The following is a 14,597-nucleotide window of genomic DNA, read 5'->3' as shown; positions in this document are numbered from 1 at the left end:
AGGAAATGATTCTCTTAACAGCACGTCCGTGTGCAAAAGTTCAAGTACATGGATAATAGGGGGGAACCAACAGCGCTATGGATAGGTCAAACAGACATCTTTTCAAAATAACTGCAATAAAAACTATAAATGTACATTCTGAGCGCCGAGGTGCTTGGTTCTCAGGTGAGTTCTGCATTTGTGAACTTCATCATTACTGATGATGTCTGCAATTGGGTCACAGCTCTCCTCACCTGAGGTCCAATCTCATGCATATGCATAAGACCCATTTTCCCATAGTCAAGACCGGGCTGGGGCTCTGTCTTATCTCTAGCTTTTACAGCTCCACTGTTCACCATGTTTGAGAGTCAATAGATTCCACTTCAGTCACATTGTATCTAACAGTTTCTTGATTTCAAAATAATATCCAAAGGCTTATTCGGATAGTAGTTGTTTTTTATGGTGATGTAAGGCAACTTCAGCATTTGCAAGGACTAGTGTGTGATTTTATTGCTACCCAAATCCAGGGCTAGTCTGTGAAAAACACCAAGGCCATGTGGTAATTTAATTGCCGCCTGAATCTATCAGTTTACAAGATGGGATCAATTCAAATGTTGTTTTGTAAGTCCATTTTGACCACTGCCAAGTACCATATGGTAACTGTTGCACTTTGAGAACATGCATTTTAAATATGAAAATTTTTCGGAAATTGAATAATATTACATCACCATTCCACTACAGCAAGTAGGAGCCATTAAAGGGGTCCTATTATGCTCTTTTATAAAGTCTTGATTGAATGATGTCTTGACACCCCGTACTAGAACATGCTTTCATGCTTGGTGGTTCAAAAAACGCATTATTTTTAACATTATTTACATTATTACAATACATTTCTCCCAGCTTGGCACACATGGCTCGTTTAGTTCCCGGTTTGATGGTCCACCTTCTGAAAAATGAAATGTGTTGTGATTGGTTAGCTGTCCCAGTGCGTTGTGATTGGAGAAGAGCGGTGTTTCAGTACTGCCACGCCCCTTGTCAAAGAAGCAAGTTCCGTGTACAGCTGCACAAGCTAGATTAAAGTGATTCTTACGTTTTAAATATAGATATTGTTCTTACAAAACTGCATTGATTCGCTACAGGAGGCCTTTACTGACCTCCCCGGAGCTGTGTGAGGCACTTTTTATTATGGATGGATGCATATTATTGGACTTGTTTTGGACTGATGAAGAGAAACACCCGTCTATGCCATTCTAAAGCATGGGAGTGCCAGGATAATTTTTAATATAACTCTGATTGTATTTGTCTGAAAGAAGGAAGTCATATACACCTAGGATGCATGGAGGGTGAGTAAATAATACATTACAGTAGTGTTGAGTCTTATCGTCAGCCTGCGAGATCGTGCTAATTTATTTAATTATTTACATACTTAGTTTCATTGCCCAAAACCAGCTCCCTCATAAGGCTTAAAGCAGCCAAACATTATCAAAGAACATCATCACTGAGTAGCCTAGCCTATTCTAGTGCAAGTTCATGCGTTTTAAAAACACTTGTGTTATAAGTGAAGCTATCTACACTGTATGATGAATAAATGTCTGAAGCAGCCACTCTAATTCAATTCAATTTCTCTATTCAAACTTTATCTATTCTCTATTCAAATTATCTTTATTCAAATTATTATCTCTAATCAAACTATTCAATTCAAACTCTAGTCAATACTTGTGTTTATACCAGCCACGCTCTTTGCGCTGCATCACTAAAGTTAGGATAATCCCCCACCTCGTCCCTACCCACCCCCCCAATAATTTGAATTTCCGTAGGCAGGGTTTATGTTAATGATATTCTAATGGGCCACATTGTGACATCATTGCATGCGGAAAACAAACGCTGTAGTCCAAAGGAGCCGTTCGTTGTAGTTCTTGAAAAGGGATTTTTTAAAAACAAAATATCTCCCTTTGGAGTGGACTTTGAGATTTGTAACTTTGTAGATCTTTTTTATGCCTAAAGGTACACACCACACACTGACTAAAATTCAAAAAGTGAAAGAGCATAATAGCACCCCTTTAAGAAGAAAAAATGAGAATAAAATCATGTAAACTTTAGAAATGGGCCATTATTATGGCCAAAATTGTAAAATATTTATTACATACATTATCATGAATTAGTATGGATGCCCGTTTCCACCACTACATAAAAAAAAAAAAAGTAATTGTGACATTTTTCCTCACAATTCTGACCTTTTTTCTTGCACTTGCAAAATATAATTTTTTTTAATATGACTGGACATGTGAGAGGTGCATTTCCTTGTTCACAGTATCACAGAAGTATGGAAGACTGTTTCCGCCACTGAATAAAAAATAAAAAAAGGTTATTGCGACTTTTTATCTCACAGCTTACATCTCGCAATTCTGAAATTCTACATTAATATTTTTATATTAAAAAGACTGTGTATACAGAATTTATACAGGATCTTACAATTCTGACTTTATTACTCAGACTTGTGACTTTATTCCTCTCTATTTTCTCTCTTGCATCACACAATTCTGACTTTACAACTTGCAATTGTGAGTTTATATCTTACAATTCTGACTTTTTTCATTTAAACTCAGAATTGTGAGATATAAACTCAAAATTCTGAGTTATGAAGTTGGTAAAAGCAATTATTTTTTATTCAGTGGTGAAAATGGACTTCCATGCAGAACTCTCTGCTCTACCATGAATAAAATGTCATCTGAATACATGAGTTTTATCACTGCAAATTTATTTTTACAGCCCCCCTGCATTGCTGGTTGCTGTTTTGGGTATTTGCCAAGACGTTGCTATGTAGTTGCTAAGTTGTGCTGAGTACTTTTAACTGTCGCTGTCTTGTTACTATGGTGTTCTGGTGGTTTTAATCTGGTTGCTACAGAAATAAAAATGTCTGTGATATTTTGATAAGCAAGCTGGTTTATGGCATCTTTTTGTCATCTGTTTCTATCACCATGTGGAAATGTAAGTCTGATCAATTAGAGTAACTCTTATCAACAGCCCACAAGATTTCCGCTATAATTCATGTCCATGTCTAGGACAATACGTGAGCCAAAACTAATAGTACTCATGACTGTTCCCTTAGCAAGCAGCAGTAATCATGCAACATCCTGTTATAAACATAGTGCATTAAAAACAGGCTCAAGTTTTATTTCAACATTCAAAACTGCTTCTTTTGCTTTGGCTTGAGCTTATTAGCATCTCTTGAGAGGAGGTTTCCATAACAACACCGAGACCCTCTTTTCAAAGAAAGTCATTAATTTCTCCAGCGGAGTATGGATCCTTTGTCTCGTAAAACATTCTATCTGCAGACACTAACAAGGATAATGCTGGCAGTCTCTGCGTTCCTTTCATTCTTGCTTTGCTGGCAGCAGTTTAAAAGAAACGGATGAAGCATTCTTTATATTTAAGGTCTTGTTTTATTTTAAGTCGCATCAGCTTTTTACACAGCTCCGTCACTCACTGGCCAGCATTTTTTATAGAAACTCCAAGAAAAATAGAGCCAGATAGATTTTGCGATGAAAGAACTCTCTAACCTTGTCAGACTACAAAAATACGGTACTTATTATTGTCGGAGTTTACTGCTTCGTAATTTATAAAGGTTTGTGTTTCTGTTAGATTCTCATTGTGGCAAAACAGCAGTTCAAAAATCAACATTCAGCCCTGGGGAACTGCCAAGTTTAACGCTGTCAATATGCAGTTAATTCTCCATTCCTGGAGTCTGTGTGGCCATTTTACCTCACCGGTCCAATTACTCCATCCAGCCATGGACACGCAGGGGGACGGTCCTTATCGGCTGAGCCTGTGGAGGCAGCCAGCAGTGGCGTAATGAGTCACACTCAGCACCCCATGACTGAGCAATGCTCAGTGTCATTTTTGTTCAACCTGACTGGACTAATGTGCTCGGACATATACCTGGCGGTGCATAGGCTGAGGGACTATGATGTTGTGAGATTGTATTTGTGTAAGATTTGCTCCTGTTTGGTTTAAAACACATCTGTCTGGCAATCCTTCAGACTGAACTGACTGAAACTATTCATTACTGACTGGACGTCAGCCGTTAGGCTCAGAGAGTCAGATTGAAGCTGGTTTGAGTTGTCCGTTTAGCTCTGTAGTTCAGTCCTTACCACATATATGATCAAACAATAGCAAACACCACAGATATTTCATCAGTGCTAGGCACACATAGTCCACGCTTACCTCCATGGTGGAGATGTGAATCTATACCTCACAGATGCTGAAAGAAAGAGGATCTCAAGGAAAGTAATATTGATTTTTTGCAGGCTGTGAGACTCCCACAGGTCGCTCCATTTTCACACTTCATCTTCCATCTCCAGCCTCACGTAATCACATATGCTCATCAACAGACCTTAGGCTCCTCAACTGGAACGGAGAGAGGAAATAAACATCAACCACTGACCTTGCAGAATGTATCATAATATAGAGAAATGCAGTTGCTGATTGTGCTATTTACTTACCAGTAGTTTGTGTCTTGAAAATGTACGAACCTCAGTAGGACATTTGTATGTGAGAAATTTACACATGCAGATGGTGAGCCTACAATATAGAGTACATTAAAGATCAATTGTAGATTGCAATAAACAGTCAGCAACGCAATTCTGTTTCCAGAAATGGACATTATGAACATTGATTTTACAACCCACTATTGTCATGAAGTTAATATTCGCTGAATGTTTAGGAATTAGATAAACCGAAGGGCGAAAATAGACTGTTTTGATAGACCTACATAGAAAATGAGGTTCAAAAGTACATGCAGTTTCCTAAAATTCGTTCTGCAGCAGCAGCGCCATGGCAAAATAATTCTGATTTGAGTTGTGAATGTGAGTTCTTATTAAATAAAATCCACCGCAAGAGATAAATTCATGAACAAATGACTTTTATGAACTCATCGTTTGAGTGAATTGCATACATATAACACAATTCAGTTAATAGTTCAAAAAGACGTTTTATCGATTTTAATTAGTTTGACAAATCCTTTACTCAGTACATCACTTAGTAAACCTCTTAACGATTATTACCTTCATGGAGGTTAGCGTCGAAAGGAATCACGTCAACAACAACAAACTCCACCGTGTAGACCGATTTACCAACAAATGACTCTTACAAATCAATCGTTTTAATAAATCGCATACACAGGTTATTGGGAGCAACGGGAGAATTCCCGATGACCTGGCATTCAATTGGCCCGTTGCCCTACAATTTATTTTTATTTTATTTTATTTTATTTTATTTTAAATATTGTTTTTGTTGTCTGCCAAATGTACTAAAGAAATTATTTCCAAATTCGCCATTTAAAAAAACTCTATTAAATCATGAATAAGGTTAGTCTTGACTGGCAACGCAATTGGCCTTGTGCATGCTCCTACATCTGTAAATAGACTATTGTACTTTTGTCTTTGTTTACTTAGTTAAGCATTAAACTCCTAGCAAAAGTTAGCAGTAGTAGTTATTTACTGCAAAATTAACAAAAGGACATATGTGACCCTGGACCACAAAACCAGTCTTAAGTCGCTGGGGTTTATTTGTGGCAATAGCCAAAAATACATTGTATTGGTCAAAATTATTGATTTTTCTTTTATGCCAAAAATCATTAGGAAATTAAGTAAAGATCATGTTCCATGAAGATATTTTGTAAAATTCCTACTGTAAATGTATGAAAACTTTAATTTTTGATTAGTCATATACATTGTTAAGAACATTATTTGAAGAACTTATTATAGAACAAATATTATAGAACAATATTTAGATTTTTTTGTACCCTCAGATTCCTGATTTTTAAATAGTTGTATATTGTCATATCCTAACAAACCATACATCAATGTAAAGCGTATTTATTCAGCTTTCATATGATGTATAAATCTCAATTTTGAGAAAATGACGCTTATGACTGGTTTTGTGATCCAGGGTCACATATTTACTATTGTAACAAGTAGGGATTTAGCAGACAAGTATTCACAACATTTTAAAACAGGTTTAGATGCCACTAAGGCAGACAACAACACAACCCTTATGAAAATTACTAAAAATAAAACCAAAAACATATGGTTACTATAGTTAAACCATGGTAACCACAAATTAACAATGGTTTTGCTACACTATATAGTTTCACCTTGGTATTTATAGTAAAACTCTGGTTATACAAATAGTAATCAATCTGCCAAAAAAAACAAAACACACTGGTTATACTTTTACCATAGGCCTAGTAATACCATGGTTAATTTTCCTTAGAACAAAACATGAGCCATAATCATGCCAAAAGGCTTCAGTTTTAAGATTTTAGATTTTTCTAGCAAGATATATTCAAGATTAGCAAGAATTTAGGCAAGATAAAACAATAACACTTGGTCATAATGTAATATTTGCACGGCCCCAGCCTAGGGATTTAAACTTTATGTGATGATGATGATGATGATGATGATGATGATGATGATGATGGCCATACAAAAAATATTGTTGTCTGTGTTTTCAAAATTTGTTGTTGTGAATGGCCTGGATGAGTGTGAGATTTCCCAGCCTGAAATTTTGTCCCAGTCTTTTTTGACCCAATTAATAGTTAAAAAAGTTGACTGATTTGAATGAGCTTGACGAATCCTTCATGAATCCATCATGTAGTTAACTTCATAACTTAACAACAACAACAAAATGTGACGTTACCCCAAAAAGTGTAGACCCTTACGAATCCATCATCTTAGTGAATCACATACCGATTTGAATCAGTTTAACAAACCTTCACTTAGTACACCACTTAGTAAACTTCTTAACGATTACCATCATGGAGGTTAGCGTCGAAAGGAATCGCGTTAACCACAACAAAATCCACCGCAACAAGTGTAGACCGATTCACGAACAAATGACTCTTACAAATCAATCTTTTTAGCGAATCACATACATATAGCTTAACATATTTCAATTAATAGTTCAAATAGTTCAATTAATAGTTCAATAGTTCAACAGCAACAACAAAATGTAGCGTGACAAGTGTAGACCGATTCACGAACAAATGACTCTCAAATCCATCATCTTAGTGAATCACATACCAATTTGAATCAGTTTGACGAATCCTTTACTTAGTACAGCACGTAGTGAACATCTTAACGATTACCTTCATGGAGGTTATAGCGTCGAAAAGAATCACCTCAACAACAACAAAATTCATGAACAAATGACTCTTACGAATTAATCGTTTTAGTGGAATCGCGTCTTTACTGGCTCATTGTTCATACTACAACATGAATATAGCAACCATTGCAGCACGCAGTGATGGTGTTTTATTACTGAGTGATTTAGTGGTTTTGAATAAATCCATTGAGAGAATGAGATTATTCACAAAGACTGTCAACTGAGTTACTGATTGAATTTTGAATGAATCAGTTGTGCAAAAGATTCAAGTGATTCAATTTTAAATTATTTGTCGACACCGACTGATGTAATGATGTGACCTGCAGTTACAGTCACTGAAAAAAACTCAACAGATAAGTAATGAAAACAGTACAAACATTGTTATATCAGCTATATGTAGCTATATAAGAACAAATTATTAGAAAGTAGATGAAGTACATATATAAGCAGAAGGCTTATGCATCTAACAGAGTTCCCATTGCCATTATGTCCATTATAAAGACTGAGTCACCTGTGACCTTCGTTCATGGTAGCACACATCTTTTCTGAGTCACTGACACCCACTTAAGCTCACACTCAATGAAGAACATGTCATAGTATCAAGGTAGTAGGATACTAAAAAAAATTAAGATAAAATTGCTGAAATGACTCATGGTTTTATTATCTTCCTTTTTTCTTGAGATCTTGTGAATCTCTCAGCCCAGGCATATGTCCCGAGAGCTATTCTGCTAAAATAGCATAAAATATTATTGCCCATTAGTGACAATGAGTCTTATCAGATAAACAGCACTTGTGTGTGTGTGTAGTGGAGAATGAGAACGTATTTGCACGCATGTAAGTAAAATTCTGCGTAGGTGTCTCTGTGGGCACATAAGTATGTTGTAGTATTTTTTGGCACTCTGTTCTCATCGTTTTGGGCCCCGGGGTCCACTTCACTCAAGAGCAGGATTCAGCAAAAACAACCTTGCTTGAGAGCAAAGTACATATTGCATAAAAACAAGGACCTCCGAATACACACAGCTGAGCACTGCAAAACATTAAAATACATTATGCACACATTATAATAAATTAAACAGGACCAGAAAGAGCTTCAGATGTACATTTACATTTTAGATGGTTGCATTATTACATAAGCTGTTATTCACTGATTATCTTCCACTTCAGTGAGCTCTACGCTCAAGAACTGCTGCAAATGGAGTCGGTGAGTTAAACAATAGAACCGGAGTACACTGTAAAAAATAAAAAACACAATTTGTTGAGTCACCTTAAAATAATTTGTTACCCTGCTGCCTTAAATTTTTAAGTTCAGTCAACTAAAATAAGTTTAGTCAACTTGAAATGTTAAGTTGTACTAAGTAACAACTTAGATATTTGTGTTTGCTAAACTTAACAGATGGGTAAGTAACCCAGCTGCCTTAAAATTTTAAGTTGATTCAAATCAACTATCTAAGTTGTCACTTAGTATAATTTAACATTTCAAGCTGAATCAACTTTTTTTGAGTTGACTGAACTTAAAATTTTAAGGCAGCCAGGTTACAAATTATTTTAAGTTGACTCAGCAAATTGTTTTTTACAGTGTAGTCTAATTCATGAACGAATAGCTATTTTGAGCTGATTTTTTCCAAATTAATGTCTGGGTGATTACATACACAAATGTGTTCACAGAACAAAGACCTTGATGTTTTGGAGGCTTGTAGGAAGAGACAAAAATTGGAATTGTAGCAGAAAAACAGAAAGTGTCCCATTCCAACCTTGTTCACACAAACAGTCTCTCAGGCTCATGTCTTTTGCAGTAATCAAAGGAAAGCGAGTTCATGGCAGCCCAGACAACAGGTTCTAAACATCCTCCTCATCTGATACTAAGATAGAAACAAGCTCAGAGCCCGCTGGCTACACTTCATCTCTCTCACACAAGAGCCATCATCTAATACGATATGCTGTGTCCAGTCATGTAAAATGCATCGTGAGTGCACCATAATACTCTCTCCCATCCTGCACTGCCGAGTCAGCCTGAAGAGCTTTGAACCCTGAATGAAGACGGACTGAATTAATACTGAAGTCTGAAAGCCGAATGGATCCAAGAAGCATATGGCAATGAACTGTGTTTTTATGGCTGCAGATGAAGAGGTGGGAGGGTCTTAAACCATATGCAGCCGCTGTGGAGTTTTATGATATCTGAGCACCCATAACTTTTGATTTGTATACAGTTTTTCCTCACTTTCCCTTAAAGATGAAGTGTGTATTTTTTGTGTGTACTTTATCCTACAGTACAACAGTTCTTTCTGGTCCTCAGATCAGACTGGCTAAGAGCCTTTTCCAGGAGTGTGATATTGTGGCGATAACAGAGCTCCAACTGTTTCACCATTTGTATCACTCCGCTTGTGGTATTTCTCACAGTGAGTGTCATGGCGGATGCCCGAATGCACTATAATTTTATAAATAACAATGTTTTTGTGTCATGTAAAGTAGTTTTAAGACTGTTTTAGGTGAGAATGTACTATTCAAATATGTGGTTTGGTAATAAAGATAACATCTGTTTAAGAAATTGCTTTGACATTTTTGTTCAGCAGCCATTCAGCACTCATGAACCCACCAAGAGCAGTGTCACCTCAGCAAGATCTTATGGAATTTTCTGCTGATGTCTCTATAGTGGTTAAACATGAGATATAATTAGTTTTGAGTAAATCAAACAGGTATTCTTTGGTCTCATTAATCTATTGTTGTTCCAGAGCCAATCGTTTTGGCTAAAGGGCAAAATCTCATCAAGTTATATTTTGTGTAAGTTTAATGCTGTATGTAAGAGAGTTGCCTTTGTACTTTTGCTTTGTACAAAATTGCTCTGTTTGCTGTGGAGTCAAGAAATCTGTAAATATGATTAAAAGATTAATATGAGACAAAACTACAGAATGTCACATTTTATTATTGGGTGTTTCATCACATACTGTAAATGTTTCACCAGCTCTTTCAGATCAGCACTTTTAGAGTTTATCCCACTATCTGATGTGAGCATAAGTATTGGATTGCCTCACAGGTCTTTCTGAGTGATCAGCTGGGTCCTTTTGCATTATGTGTTCAGATATTAAAAGCAAGGAATGTGTCGTATCAGTTATATCCATTGCGTCTACATTCTGAGTCTTGCATTTGATGACAACACAGACAAACCAGGATGAAGACAAGCGAGCTGACTCTGAGAGAAAAGCAAGCAATTTGGAAGTCAAATTAGGAAGTCAATTAGAACTATAGAAAAACCAAAGGGCACGGAGAAATCAAGAGTTTGGAGACCACCAGAGACATCAGCAGCCAACAATGACCTGATCAGCTGAGAAAAACAACAGCAGTTGATGACGGAAAACACCCTGCCAGTTCAGTCAAGGAGTTTATAAGGGGGAAAAAATGTAAAGTCTTAGAATACCCAAATCAATCTCCAGATTTAAATCTGATTGAACATGAATTTCACCAGCTGAAGAGAGGAAGAAAAGCAGAAACTCCCCAAAACAAGGAACAGTTGGAATTGGCTGCATTAAAGGCTGGGAAAAGTGTTTCAAAGGATGAGACCAAGAGTCTGGTGATGTCTATGGGTTGCAGACTCACTGTTCTGATTGCGCGCAAGGGATCTGCAACAAAATAATAGATTTTAGTCTTTTACATCCTTACATCCTTTACTGCCTTAAGTTCAACAAAGCAATTTTGTCTTGCTGTTCCAATACTTATGGAAGGCACTGTATAAATAATATTATTTAGTAATGGGAAACTGTGTGTGTGTTTGTGATGGTACTTACATTATTTCACAATTAGATGGCGACAAGAGACTGCTTTTATGAGTTAGTCAGCAGTAAAGTCTTATATATTAAAGTAGACTGAAACAGGATTGTAAACAAGGAAGTTATTTTACCTTCAAGAACACCTTGTAAGATGTAGACAACAACTGTACTGAGCAGCACTGTCATTGGAAATCACCCTTAACAGATGAAAGGACAGTATGACAAAGATATCGCTTTCTCAGTGGACATTCAAAATAATGTTTTATTGTGAAGATTGAGCTGAAGAATGAATGCTGTATCACATTCAGGTAATCACACTCCCTTAGTACATCTTTCTCTCATAACACTCTACAAATGGCCGCACCGCTCTAATGGGAAAAAATGACGTGGATACATTTTCAATAAAGCAATGCAACATAACTTGTTCTAAAGTGAGATTTGGCGAAAGGAAGTAGTTCCACACAAAAGGGAGTTTTTAAACACACTCAGTTGTTGTTTCTAATGTATTTGCACACTCGTGCTATGGAACTGTTGTATAAATTTATAATATATAATATATTAATTATATATAATATATTAAATAATCCACTTGGCTCACAAATGCTCTTCAGTTAGAATGGGCATGAAGCCAAATAGTGGTGCAGAAATTACACTCTTCACCTTTAAGGAAGGTCACAGAAAATACTGCATTATTATTCTGTGATGAAAACTTGAGGGAGTCTGAAACTTCACCCTAGATCACAGCCTCTCCACAAGATGCATCTTTGGCCTTCATGTTAGCCCTTGTGGACAGGAAAAACCTTATGACCTTCCTTGTCTTTGCCAGTCATAAATATCCAGCTGCAATATGAGTCATTGAACTGTTCATAATCGATGAAGGCCATAAAAACACAACTGAAATATTCATCACTGAAGTAGGAGCTACTGTTATGAAAAAGAGAGAGCGTGTTCTTCCTGAAATTTCTACATTTCTCTCCACTTGAACCTTCACACCTGAATTTTTATAAAAGCAATAATATAAATTTTTTTTTAAAAACTTGTTTGGTTGCAGATTCAAGTGAACATTCGAGTATCAGTAAATGAAGCACGTGTGCATCTTTTGTTATGAGGCAAAAGAAGCCCATTCCCTTCCTCTCAGTGCCTCTGTGTAAGGTGCCAATTTCATTCGGAGGGTCTTGGTTTGTGACATTTACAAATCTATTCCAAAAAGGTCACCTTCTTATTAGAGCCTTTTATTAACACTGGAGAAGAATGGCACGGGAAATGTCACACCTTTTATCTATAATTTTATCTATTATTCAAAGCTGCTTTTTGCTTCTGGCACTCAAACTGGAAAGGTTGTGTGGATGTGTGTGTGGGTTTGCTTAGCTATTCTTTGAGGAAATTTTGTCCCCAGAAGTAAGCCGAATCTGATAAAAGCTGTTAAAAGCCAACTTTTTTGGAAAAACATAATAAATAATTTCTTAATAAAAATCTAAAAATCTGAGTGTATAAGGTTTAAGTGCAAGAGACAGAAAATAGCATTAGGTTATACAATTATTTGCAACTAACAGAACTCTGAAATCCTTGTTTCTGTTCAGTCATGCTATAGAGTGGACTGATATTTACTAATATTCATAGTCATTCATGGCAACGCTGTACATCAGTCTACCCTTCAGGTGAATGAACCAATGCAGCTTTCACGCATTTCGTAGCAAAATACTATGTAAACTTATTTCTGCCATGGAATAATATCTAAAAAAGAAAAGTTATGTATTTTTTTTTTCTCTGACAATTTAGCCTTTTTTCCTCATAATTGCACTTTCAAGTTATAATCTTGTAATTGTGAAAGTATATCTCACAATTCTGACTTTCTTTCTCATTGCAAATTTTAAAACTTTCTTCTTGGAATTTGAAGTTCATATCTCACAGTTTTTTCCCCCTCATAATTCTGAATTTACATCTCACAATTTTAACTTTTTTTTTCTTGGAGTTCTGAGTTTATATCTCACAATTTTTGCAATTGATTCTTGCAATTTTTACAGTTTTCTCAGTTTACGGCTCACAATTCTGTCTTTTTTCTCAGAATTCTAAGTTTACATCTCACAATTTTTTTTCTCAGAAATCTCAGTTCACATTTTTTCCCTCAGAAATTCTTAGGTTACATCTTTCTTTCTTTTTTTCTTAGAATTCTGTGCTAAATCTATATCTCACAATTTTGACTTTTTTCCCCTCAGAAACTTTCACATTAGTTTCTTCATAACTGAAAGTTTCACAGCTTTCAATTATGAGTTTATATCTTGCAATTTATTTTCCTCAGAAATCTCAGTTTATATCTCGGAATTGTTACTTTTGTTTTGGAATTTTGAGATTATAGCTCGCAATTCTGGCTTTTATTTTCCTCAGAAATCTCAATTCTGACTTTTTCCCCTCAAAAATCTTAGTTTACATCTCGTATATTTTACTTTTTTCTTGGAATTCTGTGTTTATATCTCACAATTCTGACTTTTTTTCCCTCAGAATTCTAAGTTTACATATCACAATTTTGAACTTTTTTTCTCAGAAATCTCAGTTTACACCTTGCAACTTTTACTTTTTTTTCTTGGAATTTTAAATTTATATCTCACAATTCTGACCTTTTTTCCCTCAGAAATCTCAGTTTACATCTTGCCATTTTTACTTTTTTCTTGGAATTTTGAGTTTACATCTCACAATTTTGACTTTTTTTTCTCTCAGAAATTCTTAGGTTACATCTTTCTTTTGTGTGTGTGTGTTTTTTGGAATTCTGTGCTTATATCTCACAATTATGACATTTTTCCTTAGAAATTTAAAATTTATATCCCACAATTTTGACTTTTCCCCTCAAAAACTTGTACATTTTGGAATTTTTACTTTCAAATTATGAGTTTATATCTTGCAATTTATTTTCCTCAGAAATCTCAGTTTACATCTTGCAATTTTTACTTTTTTCTTGGAATTCTGAGTTTATATCACGTAATTCCTAGACAGTTTATATCTCAGTTTTTTTTTTTGAATTCTGCCTTTTTTTAACCACATAATTTTAATAATAAAACTCGAATCAGTTTATACTTTGCATGTTTTTATTCATTTGTTCAGTAGATGCTCCAGATGTGTATTGGCCAACTTACGTCTTGCATTATAAAACACATTACATTATAAATCAACAAAACTCATTAAAAAGTTGATGGCAAACAAAAATATATAAGCAGTTAACAACTATAAAACAAATAGATTTGTCTGTTTGGTCCTTTGCTCTTTGTGAAAGGTTCTCATAGAACAATTAAAGCACATAGTGTATTGTCTGATCTAGACTTGCAGAAGTGTTGACACATTCTGTAATGTCCCTAATTGCTTGCTGTCGCTGTCATTGGGTGTTGGGGAATGTATTGGGTGGGTGTTAGCAGTTTTAAGCAAAACTCTCCACCGCTGTGTCTCAACATGCAGCTTTCCCATTAACATTTCATCTGCATGCATTAAGCAATCAGTTACAGGTCCCCTGCCATGACTGTCAGCCTCATTACGTCAAAATCTTCCCAAGGAGTTCTTCATCCCTGCTCCCAAGAGAGCCCCCGACATCGGAGCAGTAATAATGATTAAACTGCCATCAAATGCCTGGCTGGACTCTCAAGCCCTACACCAGTAAAGCTCACTGAGTGTTCAGCGCTGAGCACTTTTTAGGTGTACTCATGGAAA

At 35.8% G+C, this 14,597-nt stretch overlaps 1 long non-coding RNA gene across 1 annotated transcript in view; it reads right to left on the bottom strand.

Moving 5' to 3' along the window:
* Positions 1 to 4,261: 4,261 nt before the first annotated feature.
* LOC127177562 (uncharacterized) overlaps positions 4,262 to 14,597 on the bottom strand; it is a 28,608-nt gene continuing 18,272 nt past the window's right edge. Inside the window, exons 3-4 of the long non-coding RNA XR_007829247.1 lie at positions 4,482 to 4,560; positions 4,262 to 4,386 (exon numbers count right to left, since the gene is read on the bottom strand). This is a non-coding gene — a long non-coding RNA (uncharacterized LOC127177562). The remainder of the gene's footprint in view (positions 4,387 to 4,481; positions 4,561 to 14,597) is intronic.

The sequence above is a fragment of the Labeo rohita genome, chromosome 15, assembly GCF_022985175.1.
Source record: "Labeo rohita strain BAU-BD-2019 chromosome 15, IGBB_LRoh.1.0, whole genome shotgun sequence".
Classification (NCBI taxonomy): Eukaryota; Metazoa; Chordata; class Actinopteri; order Cypriniformes; family Cyprinidae; genus Labeo; species Labeo rohita.
This window is presented reverse-complemented; position numbering and strand designations above follow the sequence as displayed.